This window comes from Ambystoma mexicanum, chromosome 7q, assembly GCF_040938575.1.
Source record: "Ambystoma mexicanum isolate Mex_15411 chromosome 7q, UKY_AmexF1_1, whole genome shotgun sequence".
NCBI classification, from domain to species: Eukaryota; Metazoa; Chordata; class Amphibia; order Caudata; family Ambystomatidae; genus Ambystoma; species Ambystoma mexicanum.
In genome coordinates, this window is record NC_090941.1 from 1,169,024,269 (window position 1) to 1,169,048,772 (window position 24,504).

Sequence of the window (24,504 nt, forward strand, 5' to 3'; positions counted from 1 at the left end):
ATTCAAGATTGGTGTGCGCCAACAATCTTTGTCTGAATGCCAGCAAGACGGAGATCCTCCTCATCGGCACACCTTCACCATCCTTTCCCCTCACTCTCTGGCCGGCCTCCCTTGGCCCTCCTCCTACCACCACCTACTAGGCTAAAAACCTCAGGGTCATCTTTAACTCCACACTTTCCTTCTCCACCCACATCTCTGATGCCTCTAAACAAGTCATACTTCCTACTGCACCTCATCAGAGGTACTCTACCTTTCATCTCCTTCCCCCAGAAGCTCATGGTCTCTGAAGCTCTGGTTCTCTCTAGGTTGCACTACTGTAACAGCCTCTTTCTTAATCTACCTGCCTCTACTCTCCGCCCTCTGCAACTAATCCAGAACAGGACGACGAGCCTTGTCCTTGGCCTCAAGCCCTGGGATCGTATCTCTCCAGCTCTGGAATCTCTCCATTGGCTCCCAGTGGATGCAAGGATTAAATTCAAAACCCTCTGCATTGTCCACAAGGCTTTCTGGGCCTGGGTCCAAAATACGTTCAGCTATCCCTTCTCAAATACCTCCCCTCTCAAGCCCTTCACTCCTCTACCTCTAACTCACTCAGGGTCAGTCGTTTTTCAAAGAAACGAGCTGGGGGTAGATCTCTGTCATCAGTGGGACTTCCCTCTGGAACAGCCTCCCTGCCACTCTAAAACATGAGGAGAACCCTAGCTGGGTCCGGAGGCACCTCAAGACCTTCCTCTTTTCTTCTGCCTTCACTCCCCCTCTCCCGTGCTGATCTGTTCTCTCTTGTCACCGTGCACCTGGCCACCCTCTGTCTTTTGGGCCCAGGTACCTGCTCATCCTGTCACCCTCCCGCACTGCCTCCGGGCCACCCCTTGCACTGGGGTCTGTATCTGTACCCATACAGCCCCCCCCTTTTCTTCCTGCATTTATCAGACCTACCCTGTCTGCTGCCTTAAACCTAGCACTTGCCAATTGGTGGCAGCACTACCACTGTTTGTTGCCTTTATTTATTTATTTATTTATTCATTTATTTATTATTATTTATCTGTTTCTCCTTTGCTTTGCACTTTCTACTTCTCCCCCCTTCCATGCACTTTTCCCCTCCCCCTCTCCCAGGCACTTGCGCGTTCTCAATGTCACTGGGCCTAGTAAGATCGTTGTTTTGTTCTCCCCTGTTCCTGTCCCTTGCCTTGTCGCGCTCTGAAACACTTGTGTCCGATAGAAATAAAATATCAATATCAATATCAATAGGCGGGGGCTCCCTGTTGGGGAGAAGGGGGGATTTTTTGTCATGGAAAAATGTAAAAGGACACATATGTTATGTTATGTTAATGTAATTTATTGAGCTCACGTTCACCAAGGTATCATGGCGCTATGAAAAAGAGAGATGGAGAAGGGGCAGTGGCAAACGTTTATTGAAATAGGTAGGTTTTAAACAATTTCCTGAAAGCCAGATGATTGAAAGATTGTTTCAAGGCCAGGGGGAGATCATTCCACAGTCGAGAGGCAGTGACTGAGAAAGTTCTACCTCTAATCCGGGCGCGGCGAAAAGGAGGGACAACAAGAAGACCAGCAGAAACTGAGCGTAGCTCTCATGTCGGGAGGTTGTGTATTGTTCCAGGCGTAGGGACTTAAAAATAATGCGCTGAGACACCGGCAGCCAGTGTAGGGAACGCAGCACAGGCGAAATGGGAGCCTCATAAGGGGAGCCTGTTGCAACTCTGGTCTCGAAATGAACATGTAGTTAAGAATTTCAATCTGGGCTCTGCTTTGCCAAGTTGGATGCGCTGGCAAATCTCCTGCTACCAGCCTGTTAAGGATTTGAAGATTACTGGGTTCCATTTCCTTCAACCACTGAACCCCTCTTTTTCCCCCAGGGTTAGAAAGGTATCTCCCCTCGTCCAACTGCTGCCCTGTTCTGTCTAAACAGGTGATGTTTAAGTCCCCACAGACTATAATGATAAGATTCTGGAGATTTGCAACAGACTCATAATGAGGTCCGTGCGGGTTTCCACAGAATCATCCTCCCCTTTCCTCAAAGGATTCCAATATACCTTCAAATCTGTTGCCAATCTCCCTCTTGTTAACTCGGTGAAGTTTTATCATCTGGATAAAAGGGTTGGGATTATGCATCTCCATGACTTCAGGCCGCTTCTAATGACGACCATGAGGGCTGGCGTACGTCTTCCTCGCTGCCCTTTTACTGCAAGATTTAAATATACAGGGAATCCATCGAGAAGAAAGCCATGTGCCCTGGAGGCATAGTATGCCAAATGCCTCACATTTCAATCCCTTCTTACCAAACAAATGCATGAATTCTCTTGTGTTCAAGAACCCATGATTATGGATCTAGATTTAAATTCACCTGTAGTTAATTATTTTCTTTCCACCACAAAGGCCTCTTCAATGACGTGTTTGACCACTCTATTTTGTGTTACAATTCTTTTATTAGAGCTTCCGCAACTTATAATTGTTATACTAAATGGGGGTCTGAACTGGAGCGAGACGTTTGACTTCTTTTCCCCATACACTAAATTAGCTTATCTGGAACTAATGCCAATGTTCTCACAAGTTTCCTTTTCTTTCAGGTTGTCATAATAAGAGTTTTGGGATCTGAGCCTGCCAACAGATTTTCCAAATTGTACTTTGTTTACCCTTTGTATGTTATTCCCTTCGGATTTGGGTTGTTTTACTGTAACGGAAAAAAACATGGCCTAAAAAACGGTAGCGGTTTTTGACAAAAATACTGCTTAGTCGTTACTGTAAAACGCTGCAGGTTTGTTTTCTTATTTGAATTATTTTTCTGCATACAGCTCTGGGGGAAATCCCTATAACCCTTGCTAACATTATAGTGAACAAAGGACAGCCCCGCAGCCCCCACTGCATTTGTTCACTATAATAACAGAGAATGGGGGGTTTGGTCACCATTTTCGGCCTTTCGAACATTTGGTACGGCTGAAATTCGATCAAATCTCCCATTCGGTAAATTACATTCGGTCATTTTGGGTAAACCCATTCCCTTCTACTTCTGTTAGGTCAAATCCCAGAGACAACAGATTTGGAGCTGCCTCTGATAGGGTTTTCTTAATCAGGGTCGATTTCAAATGGACCAGTACTCGATCAAACATGCTCTCACTCCCACACCCAACTAATGCAATGTCTCAAGAATCGATTGCTTGCAATTTAGGAATGTAATGTCAGAGCTTTAGAGCATTCACACGATTCATAACAAGTGCATCTTCTCTTTCTAGCAAAATACATTTGTCGTACTCTACGTTACATTACATTTTTTCAAACGGGTGCTTATTCCCCCCTTCATTAGAAGATCTTCTTTCAGGGGTCCCGCGGTCTCTTCTTTACTCTCACATTTGTATTTTGTAGCCACCGTCACTCTTTTCTGCTCTAATAAATAAACATTCTCATTGGACGGCGACTCGGGCATTGTACTTGAACGTTCTGCCCTCTGAACCATTGATTGTCCATCGTGGGGGTTCATGGATTTAAAGACACATTTTTTTAGTTCTAGTGTAAGGGATAGAAGTAGGGGTGGGCTCGACTGTGGAGTTAATTTTGACTGACATTCTGACAATTCCTTTTATTTTTAGGTTGAGGGAGGGACACCCCTCTTAGAGATGGGGATGGTTAGGTTTGGGGACTTTAAAATAAATGTGTATAGGAACTAACATGCCACCCTTTTGTCACACTCCTTCTTCCCAACCCTTACAGTACCTATCAATTTTGGCAATAATCACTAGAAATCAACATATGTCACAAAAGCCAGCCTATTCACTGCTGGACGGGGCTGTAATGGGTTTGCAAACACGGAAAGCAAATAAGGACATTCAGAAGTTCTTCCTAAAGTGATTGTTCCAAGTCTTCGAATAAGCACTGGTTGGCCAGCCTGACAGCATCGGTGAACTCCTGCTCGGCGGCAGCTCCTTTGACTTCCGCCATCCGAAGGAGAGCAGAAACCTTTGCGTATCTGGTGCCCTCTATGAGAATGACTTCCACCTCGTGCTCGCTCAGGATCTCTCCTTCCTGTAAATGATCCGTTATTGCTTGAACCTGTGTTATTCTTTCCTTAAGCGCAGCCTGTGCCTGTTTATGAATGTTTCTGATGAAGAGAAAGACAAAGGGCCTCATTACGACCCTGGCGGTAAGGGGTTAACGCCAGCGTTAGCTGCGCCGACCCCTTACCGCCAACTACGAGGTCCCTTAGCGCCATGGCGCTTTTAACACCTGCTTTTAGCAGGTGTTAAAATCCATGGCGCTAAGGGACCATGGAGTTAATTACGCCACCGTAATTTACGGTGGCGTAATTAACGCCTTCCCCACTCCCATTATGCCCTATGGGGCAAAAATGGGAATGGGGAAGGGTAAATGGGGATTGGGGACTTACCGCCCCGCCGACCTCGGAATGGGGCGGTAAGTCCGCCAACCACCATTGCGTAAACGTAGTTTACGCCATGGTGGTAAAGTCACGGCCCAGGCGGTAACTTACCGCCTGGGTCGTAATGAGGCCCAAAGGGCCTCATTACGACTCAGGCGGTAAGGGGTTTACGGCGGCGTTAACAGCGCCGACCCTTACCGCCTGATTCCGAGGTCCCTTAGCGCCATGGAGGTTTTAACACCTGCTTTTAGCAGGTGTTAAAATCCATGGCGCTAAGGGACCTTGATGTTAATTACGCCACCGTAATTTACGGTGGCGTAATTAACGCCTTCCCCACTCCCATTATGCCCTATGGGGCAAAAATGGGAATGGGGAAGGGTAAATGGGGATTGGGGACTTACCGCCCCGCCAACCTCGGAATGGGGCGGTAAGTCCGCCAACCACCATGGCGTAAATGTAGTTTACGCCATGGTGGTAAAGGTACGACCCAGGCGGTAACTTACCGCCTGGGTCGTAATGAGGCCCAAAACATTGGTTCTTAGATAATTTTAAATGACCTACAACATTTTCTACAAAGATTATTTTACAGCGTGGCTATAATAATAACAGTCCTTAATTTAACTTTGTACCAGAACTGGAGCACAAGGGGTTAAAACCTGTGCAGTGAGATAATATGTCAAAAGACAAATGTTACTTAGCATTTGTATAGCAAAAATGGTTCCATGTAATAATGTCGCCACAAAACTCTCGCCATGCAAAAATATCGCCGAAAAATGGTCTGTGTTTTGTGGCAACATTATTGCATGGAACATGCGGGGGACACCCCCGCAACCCCCAAACTTTTTTTTTTCTTCTTTTTTTTTTTCCCTGTCCCCATATATATGGTCACCCATATAATATCGCTGCAACCTTTTCCCGGCGATATTATTTACGGCGACCATATATATGGGGATAATATTACCTGATACCACAAAAATATGCAATGGTCAAATCAGGCACTGCTCGGCTACTTGTGTCAGTCATGGGGCCTCATTACGAGTCAGGCGTTAAGGGTTTTACGGCGCCGTAAACGGCGCCGACCCTTAACGCCTGATTACAAGGTCCCTTTGCGGGATGGTGATTTTAACGCCTGCTTTTTGCAGGCGTTAAAAACCATGCCACAAAGGGACCTTGGTGCTAAGTACGGTGCCGCAATTTGCGGCACCGTACTTAGCGCCTTCCCCATTCCCATCATGCCCTATGGGGCAAAAATGGGAATGGGGAAGGGCCATGGCGGAAGGGGGAATTACCACTCCACCAACCTCGGAATGGGGTGGTAATTCCCCATTCCGCCATGGCGGAGTCGGAAGGTTACCGGCATGGACCATGGTGCTATTAGCACCATGGTCCATCCGCCAGGGTCGTAATGAGGCCCATGGTAGGTGTCCAGCCAAAGGATCGAAAACAAAAGGATCGAATGCCTTTTGTTCGACACAAAAAGGACCGAAAAAAAAAGGGTTGAATGTTTTTTATTTATTTATTTACATTTTTATTTAGTTTGGTATGCATAAAAAAAATGTAAGAAGAAAACAGGGCGTTGGGGGGGTGAATCCCCCCATAAAAAATAAATAAATAATAAATTTGACAATTTTTTTCGGTCCTTTTGGTTTAGAAAAAAAGGGCATTCAATCCTTTTTTTTCGATCCTTTGACCTACAACCGTCATGGTAAACACTGCCTATCTGAGCAAACTTTAATAATCAAATAACATTTGGTACCTGTCCCCCATGACATCAGATGACCCTCATTCGATGCCCCCATAACCAACCCATCTCCCTCCTCTTTCTATCCCAATATATTATTAATAAGGTGAATGCCCACCCTTCCCCCTTGTCCACTGCTCCACCCTCGGGGACCGGCCCTAAAGAAAAGAATGACCACTATCTCCATCTATTCCACGCGCTCACCGACTCTGCCGAGACCATGAGTAACACATGTGAAGCTGACGAGGGGGGGCAGCTGGAAAGTTCTACTCAGCCCCCCCCCACTGCTCCTTAGAACCCCTTGAAGAAGTCATTCACTTTCCCATGTGTCCCTTGCTTATGCTTGGCAAATCACCCTTCACGCCCACCTACAGTCACCAGGCAGGGCTGGCTCAAACTGCACGGGAGATCCCAATAGAGGTTCCTTATGTGAGTATTCAAATCTATCCATGGCGCTGCCTTCCTCTCCCCCGCCAGGCAGGGCTCGCTCAAACTACACCAGAGATCCCGATACAGGTTCCTTATGCTAGTATTCAAATCTATCCATGGTGCTGCCCTCCTCTCCTCCGCCTGGCAGGGCTGGCTCAAACTGCACCGGAGATCCCAATAGAGGTTCCTTATGGTAGTATCAAATCTATCCACCAGGCAGAGAGCACATCTCTTCCCAGGTCTAGCAAGCCTGTCCGGTTATATGCCCAACAATGCCTTATTAAGATAAACCGTCTGTCAACCCACTGCCTCAGTTTTGTAACCAAGCACCAAACATGCTCTGTGTGTTTGAAGGACAGAACTGTCCAGATGGATGGACTGACCGTCCAACCAAGAAATGGGGCATTGTGTCAATTATATATTCGGATAAAATAATGAAGATTGTTTGAGCTGCAGCCTTTTACCTTCTAGAAAATGATCGAAAGTGGCTGCCTGGTCTAGGTACCATGGAGAGAAGAGACATCTGGTGTGGAATTGTGTCTCACATCATGGAAAGGTGTAGGGAAGGGGCAGTTGGTTGAAGATGTTCCGCTTCCTCGGGTTTCTGGGGAATCCTGCCAATATGAGTCATTTGGATACAGCTTGTTACTCGTGCTAAAGAAGTTCTTGCCTTTCTGCGGGGATGCACCAAAGTTGTTGGATTCAATCGCCTCAGCACATTATATGGATCAGAATTGGGCCAAGGGGTTCCTGTGTTACCAAAGGTTTCCAAGGATATGTTATGCGCAGGTAATGGCATAGTGTTGGCACGTGGTCCTCTTACTACACAGCCTGAAGCCCTTGGGGCATAACTGGGGAAAGTCTGGGACTGGTTGTTGTTTGAACTGATTGCAACGCCCAACCTCCCTCTGATTTGCAGTCTTCATTGGTCCGAGTAGCGCAGACCTCACATAAACTGAAGAATCTCTGGTATGATGATGAGCTCGGAGTTTTGAGAGAATTATCTGGGTCATGTCAGGGGACAGAAATGAAAGTCGAACACAAAGTTCTCATGTTTTTTGGTTAAAGACATTGATTAAATAATATTGGGTTGGGGAAATGCTTCTCTGGCCCAATTCTAAAGAGGAGTTTCCCTACCTAGAAACCAAAAACTAAGGATCTGTCTGTGTCAGGATGTCAATAACTGAAAAGCCGTCCTTGTGTCCAAAACATCCTATCCTGACCCTCACACTACAAACAAAACAACAAAGGTGCAAGGACATGTCTTTAACTTGATGTTTAACAAACGTGTTCAAAACCAAAGTATCAAAATGATTCCATCAAAAATGTTCTCCAATGTATAGACCCTCGGATCCAGAGGGTGATCCTGCAAGGTAGCAAAAATGTTCCTTTAGTGGACTCACAAAGTTCTTGTTTAAACAATAAGGTCTGTTACAGTAGTTCTGTAGTACTCCTTGTAACTTTGCAGATCACCTGGTATACTCCCCTGCAAGGAATCATTATGCAATTTTACCTGCCTGCCAGTACTTCTTTTATGGCTTTTCAGACTACCTGGTATACTCTCCTGCCAGGTATCTTTATTTAACTTCAGCTGCCTGGAGTACTCACCTGCCAGGATTGTTGTGTGTCTTGCCTATCCGTATCTACTCTGCCCTGGTGTGTGTGATGTCATGGTTGGAATGTGGAGTGAATGTTTCTCTCTAAATGTTCCTGGAGTGTCAGTTGGTTGAGGCTGGCTGAGAAAGAGGAGTGAGGGAGATAAACACCTATGTTTCCCTAACATAACAAGGATGTCCTTGCCTAGCAAACAAAAACTAAAGAAAAATGACCTAGTGTCCAAAAATTCTCTGTCCCTCACACTAATACACACAACAAAATGATACAAGGAATGGTTGGTTGTCTGCAACTCAACAAAACAGCATACCAATTCAAAGTTCAGGGTTTTAGAAAGTACTCCTTGTGAGCAGGGTTGAACTCCCTTGGCCTGGATCAATTTGGTAATTAATACAAAAAAGGTAGCAGGCGCCCCTCTCTAGAGAGAACATGGCATGATTACCTGTTCTGTGTTTTTTTCCCACTTTGTGAGTCTGCAGCCATTGCTTTTAGCTCACTGTACCTTTCGCAAATGAGGAATATCCGTTTGCATATGAGTCTTTGTCCCAACCACAAGGTCAGTCCAGCACTGAAATGCCAGGCAAACCTCCTTTGAACAAGAGTACCAACAGCAACACCAGACACGTGGTTCTGCCATGTGAGGAGTTTTGAACAATGATGACATCTCTTTATAGTCTCTTGACTCTTGACAATGTGGGTTACAGATCTCCCCAACTTGGTATCCCATGAAAGGTGGCAACAGTAAAGACAGACACAAGTGATCACAGTTCAAGGTTGTTTATTGAACTTTGCAAATGGGTGAGATAAACGCCTAATCTAAACCTAAATCTAAGATGGGAGCAACCTACAACTATCAAATAATAAGGCAGTCCTAGTGGCGTCTTGTCAAATAGAAAGGGCCTATACTCAGAAAAACAATTGCCAATCCTTACCACTAAGTTGCAAAAAGAGTGTGGGATAATGTTCACCAGAAAAGAAAGAAGTGTTCACAAATGATAAGTCAGGATGGCATGACTGGGTTTCCCTTCCTCACGTTTTAGGCACGGTACAAGGCCGGACTTCTGAGCCCAGCACACTCCTGGGCCTCGCTAGCACAAGGTGACAGTTACATTCAACAATATCAGGACCTTCTGGGGCCAAGTCTTTTCCTACAAAGTCTCTTACCTTAGAAGGCCTGCTACGCCAAAACAACAAAATAACAAACAAAGAAAAGTTCCTTCACCCCTTACATCTCGCTACGTCGTGCTCAGATCCTTCTTGCAACATGGGCCTCCCTCTCCCTATACTGGGTTCGCTACAGCCTTTCACTCTTACAGCTCCCACTATTCAAGAGCTTTAAGTGTTCTTTCAACCAACTTCCCACTGCGGACAACCCTTGACCGGGTTCACTCTTATTACACCCCCTCTCGCATGCATCCCTCCTTCGGGTTCATACTTACTTGCCAATTTCACAGTTCACTTTGTTTTATCAATACAAGGGATTTGAGGTGACCCTCGTAGGACCACTCCGACTCCTCACGCTGCCCCTTCCTAGGGCCTTCTGGTACTTGCAGTTTCAAAGCAGGTCCCGGCCAGAGTCTTTAGAATGAGTGTGCACGTGGCGCCAGACCCCTCTGCACCTGGACCTTCACCGGGCTTTCTTCAAAGTTCACAAACACGCAAGTTCTTTGTTCCTTGCATTCATAAATGTTGCTAATTGCAACCTCGGGCTCAACACGGTTCTTGCTATCAGCTTTCTCCGACTCATGTGCTCTGCTGAACCCGTTAGCTTCTCTGATCTCCAGAGTCAAGGATGGTGCCATGCTAGCCTGCTTGCCTCTCCACCTGCGTTATCAATGCACAAGGCCCCTGTGTACCACTGACATCTTTTGCTCCACACGACAGCTGTAGAGCCCAGTTTTATTTTTCCTCTTTCCAGGACTGAGTTGAAAAGGGAAAAGCATCTTCTTTCTTGTCACCCTTTCAGGTCTCGCTGTCTTTTGTCTCCGTTTAAACTGCCGTCTTGGATCAGTTGTTTCTTCAGGCGGTTGGCCTTGCTCATAGTGTGCTCTCGTGCTCTGCCTTTTATCCTTGTGGGGAAGGTAACGGGTCGCCAGGTATTTATGGTTATTTTCAATTGCCTGACCCTGCTTGACCCGTGTGTTGGGACATGTCAGGTAAACGGCTCTGGTGTTAGTCCATTGTCTGTTACGGTGTAAGAAAGTGTGTCAGAAAAGGCGGGCAGGGTTGGTAGAGCTTCTAAGTATCCTACAGGGTAGGATGGCGAAAAGGTGTTACAAGGAAGAGGGCATCATGTCTCAACCCTTGCTGTCCCACTTCCACTCGTGGAAGACCCCTCACCCAGGTGATCCTCCCCAACTGGTCCACCCCCAGGAACTGAATCCAATAGTGATGGCCGTGTCCTGGCCACCTGAATGACAGATCCCCGGGGTCTAGTACGTGAGACACCTTTGGGTTTCTCACAAAGGGGAGTTGCACCCTTGTTGCCTTTGCATTACTCTTATGCAGCCTCTGGCTTCTGGCAATGCGGGTTCCAAGCACCCCCCAATTGGTGTGCCACATAAGGAGAGTTGTACCCTGGCTGCCTTTGCATTACTCTTCTGCGGCCTCTGGCTTCTGGCAATGCGGGTTCCAAGCATCCCCCAATTGGCATCCCATATAAGGAAATGTGCACCCCTGCTGCCTTTGTATTACTCTTCTGCGGCCTCTTGGCTGTCGGCAATGCGGGTTCCAAGCACCCCCCAATTGGCATCCCATATAGGGAGAGTTGCACCCCGGCTGCCTTTGTATTACTCTTCTGCGGCCTCTTGGCTGTCGGCAATGCGGGTTCCAAGCACCCCCCAATTGGCATCCCATATAGGGAGAGTTGCACCCCGGCTGCCTTTGTATTACTCTTCTGCGGCCTCTGGCTTCTGGCAATGCGGGTTCCAAGCACCCCCAAATTGGTGTTCCACATAAGGAGAGTTGTACCCTGGCTGCCTTTGTATTACTCTTCTGCGGCCTCTTGGCTGTTGGCAATGCGGGTTCCAAGCACCCCCCGATTGGTGTTCCACATAAGGAGAGTTGCACCCCTGCTGCCTTCGTCTTGCTTCACTTGTTCGGTATTCAAAGTTATTAGTTTCAACTAATTGTCTTATTCGGAGCCCCCCCCCGGGGTCACCTGGTGTCTCAGGCCAACTCACTGGTCTTGTCTGGCGTCTCCTTTTTACTTGCTGCCACTGCGGCAGATCTTTCAGGGTCTGTCCGCTTTGCTGACAGCTCTGGTATGACTGTTTTGTGTCCATCAAGACCTTGAATTCAGGGAATGCCAAGCGACAGAACTGGGCTGGGACAGAAGCAGATACCCAGAAATGTCCTTCACGTTAATCTTAAATTTGCAATGGAAACCACGAGTTTTGAGGCAGTCCAACCTCTTCGACCAAGTCGAGGATTTCATTTTCTCATGGCAAACTGAGAGGCAGACTAACTCCATATTGAATTGTGGGGACCATAATGCTGCCTGCCTCCAACCGGTGTTCCCCACTCTAGGTTAAAACAACTCCTTAGACCTTATCACCCGAGGTAAAGCCTGGTTGGCACTGATGGAGATGTGGGGTCTTAGTATTTTGAACGGTGTTATTCCCGGAGACAATCCACCAGGGCACACTTGGCAGCGAGGCGACTTAAAGAGTATCCTGGACTACTTCTTTGTATCTGGGGAGATAATCCAGGACCTGAGTCACCTTGTGGTTTTGCCAATGGACCTGAGTGATCTCCTGCCTCTCTTACTGAGTTGGCGCTTGACGAAGAGCGGACGTCCATGTGATACTTATCTTAACGCTCCGTAAGTTCAAATGGGTAAAACACAGGTTTCATGGAACCGACCCAACATGCTATGGTTTTACCGTATTATGAGGGGCTTGTACCCTGAACTGGAAATGGAAGCATTGCTTCTCAGTACTCCCTATCGTAGGGTCCTGAATTCGATTTATCGGCTCATGCTCCTACCACAATGGAAAAGCTGTGTGGTACGAAGTCATGAGTACGACGACAAGGGTCAGCTAAAGAAGAGGGAGCTGAGAAGACAGCTCCGTATAAATAAGGGGGCTGTAGAAGGGCAATTATATTACCGTACAAAGAATGGCTGTGATTTTACAGACATGACTTAGCATTGAAAGACTCCAGGGCCATGTTGCACAGAATATTTTCCCATGATTCTCTGCAATTCTGGAGGTGATTAACCAGGCTTCATCTTCGCAGGCACATGCTCAGGCCAATCCCATCTCGGAAGCAGCTTGGGTTGAGCACTTTTGGGCTATGTACTCGGGTTTGGCTGATGATGGGCTCTGGACACCTGAACCCTCCTCTCAGCCTTGGACTTTGACGAGGACGATGTGGAGTTGATAATAAGGCGTAGTAAGAGCTTGCGTGCCCCTGGCCCCGATGGACTCTCGAATATGGTCCTAAAGGAAGAACCAGCACTTTGGCTCAGGTCACTGGTTAACCTCTTCCACAGGATTCTTTCTACTCAGTCACTCCCTGTGCCCTGGACTGAGTCAATTATAGTCCCTATCTTTAAGAAGGGGGCAAGGTCAGTAGCCAGGAATTACCGCCCTATAACCCTTCTCGACATCCCAACAAAGATCTTCACCTCTCTTTTTTTGAAAGACTTGACTGCTTGGCTAAGGGGGTGGGAAGGTTGGACCTCTTCCAGACAGGATTTAGACAGGGAGTGGGCACAAATGTCAACGCCTTCTTTCTGAGGTGAGGTCCAAGCCAGTTTATATAGAGTTTATTGACTGCACCATGGACTTCGATGGGGTGGATAGAAATCTTCTCTGGCATAAGTTACAGCAATGGGGCTGCCCTTCTGGTCTGATTGTGGCCTTCCATTCGAACATGTTGTTGCTTTTCTGGCAGAATCATGAGGGCTAATTGTCATCTTTGATCCAAACATATCAGGGCCTTAAGCAAGGTTGCGTTCTGGCCCTGCTTTTATTCAGCCAGTTTCGTTCTGCTCTCAAGAAGGTGTTTGAAAATGTGGCCGGTCTTTCCCCAACGGCTCGAAAACTCCATCTTGCATTATTTGCTGTATGCAGATGACCTGGCACTTTCTGATTTCACCCCGATTGACCTGCAGCGTAAACTGGAGGCACTATCTCTACGCTAAGGCCAATCATTTGGTGATAAATGTTGCAAAGTCAAAGACCTTTTGCCTCAGGCCCGGTGTGAAAAAGAAATATAGTGATTTTTGGTGGTTCTTGGGTTGGAGGAACTGGAAAGAGTCCCAAACTTTTTATACTTGGGGACACGGAAATTTCAAATAAAAAATCAAGTGGAACTTAAAGCGCATTATAGAGGAAAAAGGACAGTTCTCGCAGCACAAGCTGTTACGTTTAATCGTAAGTTTGGCTCTCTAACTCCCATCTTGGAATTCTACAAAATGAAGGTCTTACCAATTATTCACTACGGTGCTGAAAATGTGTGCTTCCCTGTCCAATTGGACTGCGATGCGCTGGAAGGTCACTTCTGGCGCTGAGTATTAAAACTCCCTAATGGTGTACCTGCTGCCGTAATTCGGTAGGAGTTAGGTGTGTCATCAATTAGATCTGAGTTCCTCTGGAAGAACCTATTGCTATTAAATAAAATCACATTTGCGGAGGAGGGTTCAATCTGGAGAGAACTAAAAACCCTTTTGGAGAGGGGACTACGGCCTTAATTGGTGAGTTGGAGTGAGGAGTGCCTGACAATTGGCCTGGACTATACTATCCCGGGCAATCTGCTGCTTAGAACACCGATAAAAGCCAAGAGGAAATTCTGTGAAACTGACTGGATTCACACAATTGAGTGAGTCAGGCAATACAGGTTATACGCAGGACTACTCTTTGATGGGAGAGCTATCAGAGTTTGTCCGGCGTATTTGATTAAGTCCCCAAGTTCCTTTTGCCATTCTCAAATAACGCGACTGAGATAAAAATCTTCTCTGGCATAAGTTACAGCAATGGGGCTGCCCTTCCGGTCTGATTGTGGCATTCCATTTGAACTTCTGTTTCTGACCTGTGAAATCGCGGGAATAAGGCACAATAGCCTGAAAGATCAAAGGACTTGTAGGTTTTGTAGAAGTAGCGATACGTTGGAATCATCAAAACATAATGGGCCCGATTCATGGAATCCAGCACAGAAATGGTGCATGGTCTGCACGCTGAGAAGGACACTGCGCGAGCCATAGCGCAGAAAAAATATTGCTCTCCACGCATATTCATGGATTCCAAGATGCATTACTAGCCATCATGCAAGACACAACAAGCTGCACGGGGAACGCGCAACCCTCCGCGTCCAACCCTGAACCAGCCTCCAGCAACCCTGCGCGAAGCCACGCTCTCCCTCGCAAGCCCAGGCTCACCCCTGTGAAGATGTAGGCCTCTATCGTAAGTGGAGGCAGCTCACCAGCAAAATCGCACACCTCACCTCCCAAGCCCAGTCTGCACCCCTGTAAAATCGCGTGCCTCACCTCACAATCCCAGGCTGCACCCCTGCGAAAATGTGCGCCTCACCTCACAAGCCCAGGCTGCACCCCAGCTACTCTGCGCGAGGATCCACGTAAGTAACGGCAGCACCCCAGCTACTCTGCACGAGGATCCACATAATTAACGCCTGCACTCCAGCTACTCTGCCCGAGGACCCACATAATTGACACCTTCACCCCAATTACTCTGCACGAGGATCCATGTTCTGATTTCCACTGGAAGCTGGTTCCACAGCTTAGGGGCAAACACTCCAAATCTCCTGTCCCCCATGGATCAATTTGGAGCGTGGAACACAAACCAATCATTTGTCTCCGGAACGAAGGTCTCTACTCGAATGGCACCAGACACCCCTAGAAGCAAGATAATCTGGGACCAACCCGTTGAGACATTTGTACATCAGGAAAGCCACTTTGAATTTGAAACAATCCTCTACCATTACCCAATGGAGGGATCTACGTAGAGCGGATACTTGATGCCTCTTGCCCAGGTGTCCAATCAGCCCCACTGCTGCATGGTGGGCCTTCTGTAATCAATGTAGAGGGGACATCCTGAAGATGTAACTAATATGGGTGCTGCCAGGATAGCTGGCATGCACTTCAGTACTGATGCCCTTGGCATCTCACACAACCTGAACATGGAGTGCCGGTGTTTCTGGTTGCGGTAGATGTGCTCTGTTGCTCGAGGTGGACGTAGAGCAACAAGTGTGCAATCAATGGCACCTAGCACTTTTGGGAAGTGTGCCACCCCATAAAAATCCTGGACCACTGCTTGCCTTTCTGCAGGTGTTCTGGGCATATAGATATTCTGGCAGACAGAAGGACATGCAGTTATTATTGCCAACAGCTGGTGTAGACAGTGTGACTGTGTGGCTTGTGAAATGCCACCGACTATAGCGGAGGTCCGCTGGAATGAGCCAGTGGACGAAAATGCAGAATAGTGAGCACCTTTTGCAAGGGGCTCAGTTTTTGAAAGCACATGTGGGTGATGTGAAGTCATCTTCCCACTCCATGACCAGGTCTAGGATGATATGGGGGTGAACCTATACCTGGCATAGGGGGTCATTACGAGGTGGGCGGTAAGGGATTACCGGCACCGGTAAGGGCACCAGTGCCGGTAATCCCTTACCGCCCTACTACGAGGTCCCTTAGTGGGTACCTTCCTTAATGCCTGGTTTTACCAGGCGTTATGGAAGGGACCCGTTAAGGGACTTCAGAGCTAATAATGGGTTCGCTAATAGCAGGCCTGTTATTAGCTCCATCCCCATTGAGCACTATGGGGGCTCAAATGAGAATGGGGAATGGTTCCCGGAATGGGGGCTTACCGGGTCCTCCAGGGTCAGAATGACCCAGTAAGTCCCTATTCCGGGAACCCGGACCCAGAATGCGGTAAGGGGGTAGCCATGGCGCTAATGGCACCATGGCTACCTCCAACCTCGTAATGACCCCCATTGAATGCCCGTAGGTATGTTTACTTTTTTAAGTTACTCGAGAAACATGTTCTTTTGTCATCTGAAGTGGTATGGCAGCTTATGATGGTTTTGCATGGCCAAACCCATTGGGCCACGGCAGCGGTGCACTTTTAAAATGAGGTTTTATCGCCAATTTTTAAGTTTTAACCTTTGTAGTACATTTTTCATTTCTTTCGATTGTGTTTTATTCTTTCTTCCTTACTTCTCTTTTGATTGTTCTTTCCTTATTTTTCTTTCTCTTGATTGGAATTATTTGTACTGTATTCAATATAAAAAGTTGTTATTTTGTTAAGGTTATTTGTAATCATGTAACACATCAAATTAAAAAAAATAAAGAGTCCCTTTTCTCTGGTGTCATATCATTTTATTAAAATATATTTAGATGACATTAATGGAATATTTGTTTTTTTATCATGTCACCTGATGGGTTGGCAATGGACCCTACAAAGACACTGGGCCTCATTAGGAGTTTGGAGGTAGCCATGCCGTTCTTACCGGCATGGCTACACCAAAACCGGGTACCAGGTCCATGCTGACTTTAGCAGGCACAGTAATTCCCATTCTTGGGACCCGGTACATCCCCATTCCCATTTGTCCCCCATAGGGCTCAATGGGAATGGGGAGGATGCTAACAACGGGCCCGTTAATGACGGGCCCATTGTTAGCATCCTAGTCTTCTAGTGGGTCCCGCTCTGCACGTCTGGTCTGGCCAGGCGTCCAGAGTGGGACCCGCTGCAGACCTTGTAATGTAGCGGCCCGGAATGAATGGTGCCGGTCCTTTACCGGCACCATTCATTCCGTGGCCGCCAGGGTTGTAATGATGCCCACTGGCTGTTTTTGAAAGGCCTGCGGTTATGACCGTGAGCAAATCTTTAGATCTTTAGATTTTGCCTCTTTTTATAGTTAATTAGTCTAGAATTGCTCCTACTTTGCTTCAGAAATCTTGATTTTCAAGGAGAATCTCCAGAAGAACTTTTGTTACGATTATGGTTTTGAAGAGGATTTAAGAGGCTTAAATGAGGAATCCAAACGTCTCCATCATTCTCGTATGCTTGTAGTAAACTCACTGTGTAAGAACCCACTACTGGGAAGAGGGAAAGCTACTTTCAATCAAAGAGGCCTATTCTAAATGGTAGCATCCGTCGCTTCCAGCGAGTTTTCCTTCCTAGATACCAGACGGTCAACGTAATCTGCAGTTGGTGTGTCAAGTGTGTGGCAGAAATAGTCGTGGAGACCAGTGGGCTTATTTCTATAGGCCTCATTACGACCCAGGCGGTACGTTACCGTAGGGTGCCGTAAAGGGACCTCGGTGCTAATTACGGTACCGCAATTTGTGGTACCGTAATTACCACCTTCCCCATTCCCATTATGCCCTATGGGGGCAAAAATGGGAATGGGGAAGGGCCTTGGTGAATAGGGAATTACCGGCCCCGCTCACCTTGGAGTAGGACGGTAATTCCGCCATCCACCAAGGCGGACACGTTAAAATATTGGCGGCAACCATGGCACTAATAGCACCATGGTTACCGCACAACGGGCCTCATTACAACCCAGGCGGTAAGTTCCCTACTTTACCACCATGGTGTAAACTCTGTTTACACCATGGTGGATGGCGGATTTACCGCCCCATTCCAAGGTGAGTGGGGCGGTAAATCCCCATTCCCCATTTACCCTTCCCCATTCCCATTTTTGGCCCATAGGGCATAATGGGAGTGGGGAAGGCGCTAATTACGGCACCGTAAATTACGGTGCCATAATTAGCAGCAAGGCGGGTTAGCGCCTTGCATTTTAACGCCTGCTAAAAGCAGGCGTTAAAATGGTAATCAGGCGTTAAGGGTTAACGCTGCCGACGGCGCCGTTAAACCTTAACGCCTGGGTTGTAATGAGGCCCAACGTATAATGAGGCCCTGTGTTCCTCTGTTAGGCAGAATTGCATGCAGCACCCTCTGGGAACACCACACACAATTAGGACTACAAGTGTAAGTAAAACCAACCTTTGTTATAAGTCTGTACCACACACTTTTTGGTAGCGAGCTGAGCAGCCAGGCTTATCCCAAGAGGGAATGTGAGCAGTAGATGAAGGGCCTCATTACGACCCAGGCGGTAAGTTACCGCCTGGGCCGTGACTTTACCACCATGGCGTAAATTACGTTTACGCCATGGTGGTTGGCGGATTTACCGCCCCATTCCAACCTTGGCGGGGCGGTAAATCCCCATTTTCCCATTTTCCCTTCCCCATTCCCATTTTGCCCCATAGGGCATAATGGGAGTGGGGAAGGCGTTAATTACGCCACCGTAAATTACGGTGGTGTAATTAACTCCATGGTCTCTTAGCGCCATGGATTTTAACACCTGCTAAAAGCAGGTGTTAAAACCTCCATGGCGCTAAGGGACCTCGGAATCAGGCGGTAAGGGTCGGCGCTGTTTACGCTGCCGTAAACCCCTTACCGCCTGGGTCGGAATGAGGCCCGAAGTTACACAGAAGTATCACAATCACAGTGGTTCAAGTAGACACTTAGGGCCTCATTATGACCCAGGCGGAAAACCATGGTGCTAATAGCACCATGGTCCATGCCGGTAACTTACCGGCTCCGCCATGGAGAAAGGGGGATTTACCACCCCATTACAAGGTTGGAGGGGCGGTAAATCCTCCTTCCACCATTGCCCTTCCCCATTCCCATTTCTGCCCATAGGGCTCTATGGGAATGGGGAAGGCGCTAATTACGGCACCGCAATTTTGCGGTGCCGTAATTAGCTCTGAGGTCCCTTTGCAAAAGCAGGCGTTAAATCCCCCAACCCACAAAGGGACCTCGTAGTAAGGCGGCAAAAAGCAGGCGTTAAATCCCCCAACCCACAAAGGGACCTCGTAGTAAGGCGGTAAGGATTTACCAGTACCGGTATTTTACTGGTACCGGTAAATCCTTACCGCCATCCGTGTAATGAGGCCCTAAGTTGTGGAGACAGTTTGAGCTCCCCTGAAAAAGGAGACAAATAGCACTTCAATAACTTCTAATGGGAATAAAAGGCAGAGGTTTGTACAAGGGGTTAGAAAACACTTCTGTTAGGCAATGCAAAGGTTCAGTGTACCAGGAGGGTCAGTTCAGTTCAATAGGCCAGGCCAAAGTCAATAGTCTAGTGTTCTTGGATAGGCATGAGCAGTTCTGGTAACAAATGGAGAAGTCTTTGTAAAAGTTCTCAGAAATAGTTTAGACGAAAAAGGAAGATATGCTGGGTCACAAGCTGATTAGGCCTGCAAGTTGGGAAAGTTTCACAAACTTTCACTGCGAGAGTTAGGATCTCTCAACCGGATGGCACAGTACTTTAATGTTTAACACAAACATGTAGCTGAAGGCGTTGGTTCCTGGCAGTTCCTGCAGATCTCACTGTTCATGAGCCTCAGTTCTGGGAACAAGAGGGAGGACGTCGGGGGACTCCTACACTGCACAGGATCGTCGTTGGAGCAAACAAGATGGAGTCACTTCAGTTCAAGTAGCTGTCGCTTTAAAACACCAAAACTGGCGTCCCTATCCCTGGTTAAACCTTAACCAGACTTGAGAATGGTATCCAGGTGTTTTCTGAGCTGATTGGTCCCACCAGCTCAAAGCAAGAAGCCATCCTTGAGGGAGCTTCTCTGTCGAATGGAGTTCTGGCAATTTGGATTTTGCAGCAGGGCTTCACCAGGCAAATCAACGGTCCAGTGGTTGCAGCAGCTGTCCTCTTCCAGCTCGTCTTCGGTTCTTTCATTCCAGTGGTCGACTCTACCTTCCAGTCCTGGAGACTTGCCTTTTAAACCGTTTTCTCCCTTTCATTCCAGCCTAGCAGTCACTCAGCCGGCAGGGTGGCTGTCCTTGCCGGACAGTCAGCCAGCCAATCACGCCAGAGTGCATTTGGGTCTCCTAGGAGACTAAGCACAGGGAGGTTCGGGCACCTCCCTCACATCCTGTCCACCCTAGACACTCAGACGAAGAGGAGGGCTTCACAATGAAGCCCACCAAAGGCTCACGAACAAAGGGACCAAACCTGGTTTGGCGTGCAGAGTTAAACACCAGAAGAGGGGTCTTGGGTGCCATATTGAAAAACTTGGCTGCCCCGATTATTAGCTACTGGTGTTCGCGGTCGGGAAAAATCACAGCAGTTTGTTCTAAAAGCACTGCCACCAACCATTTCAATAGGAAAGGGTACCATTTGACTGCTACAAGAGTGTTTAGACACAGGGGATGCTAGGCAACCCCTCCAGCACGCTATAGGAAGATGAGCTGGGTCTATGAATTTAAAAAGACTAGTCAATTTAACTTTACATTCTCTGAGGAACAGTAGTTCATCCCAGAGAAGGTATTTGAACCTTGGAAAGTCTAAAGGACCTCCCTGCGCCACTGCACTGCACTAAAGGTGCTGTGTGACAACTATCACAAGATGATGCCTATGGGGCTATCTATAACTCCATAACCAAAGAACACAAAAGTAAAACACACTTCAAAATGCATGGGAGAGTGGGACCAGGGTGCTAATAACGGGCATGCTATTTGCGGGCCCGTTATTAGCGCCCTCCCCATTCCCATTGAGCCCTATGGGGGCTCAAATGGGAATGGGGAATGGTTGGTTCAGTGGGGACTTAACGGGCCCTCCAGGGTCAGAATAATCCGGTAAGTCCCCATTGCACCAGACCGGTGCCGGACCCGTTTTTGGAGGCAGCCATGGTGCAAATAGCGCCATGGCTACCTCCAAACTCGGAATGAGGGCCACAGACTTCTGGCCTGGCTTGCTCTGCAGGAGGAACACAGTCTTCTGGCCTAGCTTGCTCTGCACGAGAGACAGTCATCTGGCATAGCTTGCTCTTTGGGAGAGACACAGGGGTTAATTCCGTGTTGGGCGGTGGCTGCCTCCCAAACCGGGTCCGGGTCCGGTCTGGCAGAATGGGAATTTACTGGGTCATTCCGACCCTGGCGGACCCAGTAAATCCCCATTCTGTAGACCATTCCCCATTCCCATTTGAGCCCCCACAGGGTTCAATGGGAATGGGAAGGCGCTAATAACGGTACCGCAAATTGCGGTACCGTTATTAGCTCCAAGGTCCCTTAACGGGAACCGCAGAGAACGTGTGGTCAAGACCACACGCCCTTTGCGGTTCCAGCTAAGGGACCTCGGAATTTGGCGATAAAGGTTTTCCGGCACCGGCATCATTACCGGTGACCGTTAACCCTTACCGCCCAAGTCGGAATGATGCCCACAGTCTTCTGGCCTAGCTTGCTCTGTGGGAGGGACACATTGGGCCTCATTACGAGGTATGCCGGTAGCCATGCCGCTATTGGCGGCATGGCTGCCGGGAAAACCGCATCCGTGTCCGTGTCCTCGGAATGAGGACTTACCGGATCATTCCGAGTTCGGATGGCCCGGTAATTCCTCACTCGAGGACACGGTTCATCCCCATTCCCATTTCAGCCCCCAAAGGGCTGAATGGGAATGGGAGAGGGAGTAAACAACGGGCCATTACGAGATGGCCCGTTGTTTGCTCCGTCTTCCCCTCGCGGGACCCGGTATGCACGCCTGGTTTTCCCAGGCATGCTTAACGTGTCCCGCGAGGGGACCTCGTAATGTGGCAGAACGGTTTGAACGGCGCCGCAGCCTTTTACGGCATTGTTTAACCCGTTCCGCCAGGGTCGTAATGAGGCCCATTGCCTCATTACAAGGTGGGCGGTAAGGGAATACTGGCACCGGTAAGGGCTCCGGTGCCGGTAATCCCTTAACGCCTTTCTATGAGTTCCCTTTGCGGGTCCTTCCTTAACTCCTGATTTTACCAGGCATTAAGGACGGGACCCGCAAAGGGATACCGGGATCAATAACGGTACCGCAATTTGCGGTACCGTTATTGCCGCCTTCCCCCTTCCCATTGAGCCCTATGGGGGCTCAAATGGGAATGTGGAATGGCTCTGGTGAATGGGGAATTACCGGTCCCGCCAACCTCGGAATGGACCGGTAATTTCTCCATCCACCAGACCGGAGTCGGAACGATTTTGGAGGCAGCTCTGGCGCTAATAGCGCCAGGGCTACCTCCAACCTCATAATGAGGCCCACAGTCTTCTGGCCTAGCTTGCTCTGCAGGACGAACACAGTCTTCTAGCCTAGCTTGCTCTGCGGGAGAGGCCTCATTACACGGTAGGCGGTAAGGGTTTACCGGTACCGGTAAATGCTTACCGCCTTACTACGAGGTCCCTTTGCTGGTTGGGGAATTTAACGCCTGCTTTTTGCAGGCATTAAAAACCAACCCGCAAAGGGACCAGGGAGCTAATTACGGTACCGCAATTTGTGGCACCGTAATTAGCGCCTTCCCCATTCCCATAGAGCCCTATGGGGCAAAAATGGGAATGGGGAAGGGCAATGGGGGAAGGGGGAATTACCACCCCACCAATCTTGGAATAGGGCGGTAATTCCCCTTTCCACCAAGGCGGTGCCGGTATTTTACCGGCATGGACCAAGGTGCTAATCCGTGTAATGAGGCCCACTGTCTTCTGGCCTAGCTTGCTCTGCAGGAGGAACACCGTCTTCTGGCCTAGCTTGCTCTGCAGGAGGAACACAGTCTTCTGGCCTAGCTTGCTCTGCAGGAGGAACACAGGCATCCCGCCCAGCTTGCTCTGTGGGAGGAAGACATTCTTTTGGCCTTGTTTGCACTGCCAGAAAGACACAGGGCCTCATTAGGGCCTGTGCGGAATGGGTTAACGGGTCCCGCTAATGGATGTGGACCCGTTACACCATTCCACACAATTACAAGGTCCCCTCGCGGGACCCGGTAAGGAACGCCTGGTCAAACCAGGCATCGTTACTGGGTCCTGCAAGGGGAAGTGGGAGCTAACAACGGGCCGGTCGTAATCGGCCCGTTGTTAGCTCCCTCTCCCATTCCCATTGAGCCCTATGGGGGCTCAGATGAAAATGGAGAAGGTCCGGGCCCGGGTTCCCAGAGGGAGGAATTACCGTGCCCTCCGAACTCGGAATGGCCCGGTAATTCCTCATTCTGGGAACCCGGTAAAGGAGCCCAGTTTGGCAGCAGCCATGGAGCGAATAGCTCCATGGCTACCGCCAAACTCATAATGATGCCCACAGTCTTCTGGCCTAGCTTGCTCTGCGGGAAGGAACACAGGGCCTCATTACACGGATGGCGGTAAGGGATTTCCGGCACTGGTAAGGGCACCGGTGCCGGTAATCCCCTACCGTCCTACTACGAGGTCCCTCAGCGGGCCCGTCCTTAACATGTGGTCAGACCACACGTTAAGGAAGGGACCTGCTGAGGGACTTCAGAGCAAATAACGGTACGCTAATAACGGTACCGTTATTAGCTCTTTTCCCATTCCCATTGAGCCCTATGGGGGCTCGAATGGGAATGGGGAATGGTAATTGGCATGGGGACTTACCGGGTCCCCAAGGGTCGGAATGACCCGGTAAGTCCCCATACCGCCTACCCGGACCCAGAAGGCGGTAAGGGGTAGCCATGGCGCTACGGCATGGCTACCGGCTACCGTGTAATGAGGCCCACAGTCTTTTGGCCTAGCTTGCTCTGCGGAAAAACACAGTGTTCAGGCCTAGCTTGCTCTGCAGGATGAACACAGGCTTCCTGCCCAGCTTGCACTGCGGGAGGAACACAGTTTTCTGGCCTATATTGCTGTGCCGTAGAGACACAGGGGGTCATTCTCAGTTGGGTGGTAGCCATGGTGCTAGGCCAGAAGACTGTGTTCCTCCTGCAGAGCAAGCTAGGCCAGAGGTTTGTGAGCCTCATTTCGAGTTTGAAGGTAGCCATGGCGCTATTTGCGCCATGGATGCCTCCAAAAACGGGTCCGGCACTGGTCTGGTACACTGGGGACTTACTGGGTTATTCTGAACCTGGAGGGCCCGGTAAGTCACCACTGAACCAACCATTCCCCATTCCCATTTGAACCCCCATAGGGCTCAATGGGAATGGGGAAGGCGCTAATAGCGGGCCCGCAAATAGCAGGCCCGTTATTAGGGCCCTGGTCCCTTAGGGGGACCCGTAAAGGACGTGTGGTCAGACCACACGTCCTTTACGGTTCCCGCTAAGAGACCTCGGAATTGGGCTGTAAGGGATTACCAGCACCGGTCTCCTTACCGTTGCCCGGTATCCCTTACCACCCAACTCAGAATGACCCCCACAGTCTTCTGGCCTAGCTTGCTGCGGGAGGATGTTAGGGAGAATTCTCATAAATGTGCTAATTCCCTTCACCTTAGAGACCCCCCCCAGCAACTTTGCTGGATTTTGAGGACTTGATTTACTTTCTCCTGGAGAGAGTGTGACCAAGTTTTCCCACTCTCCCATGCATTTTGAAGTGTGTTTTACTTTTGTGTTCTTTGGTTA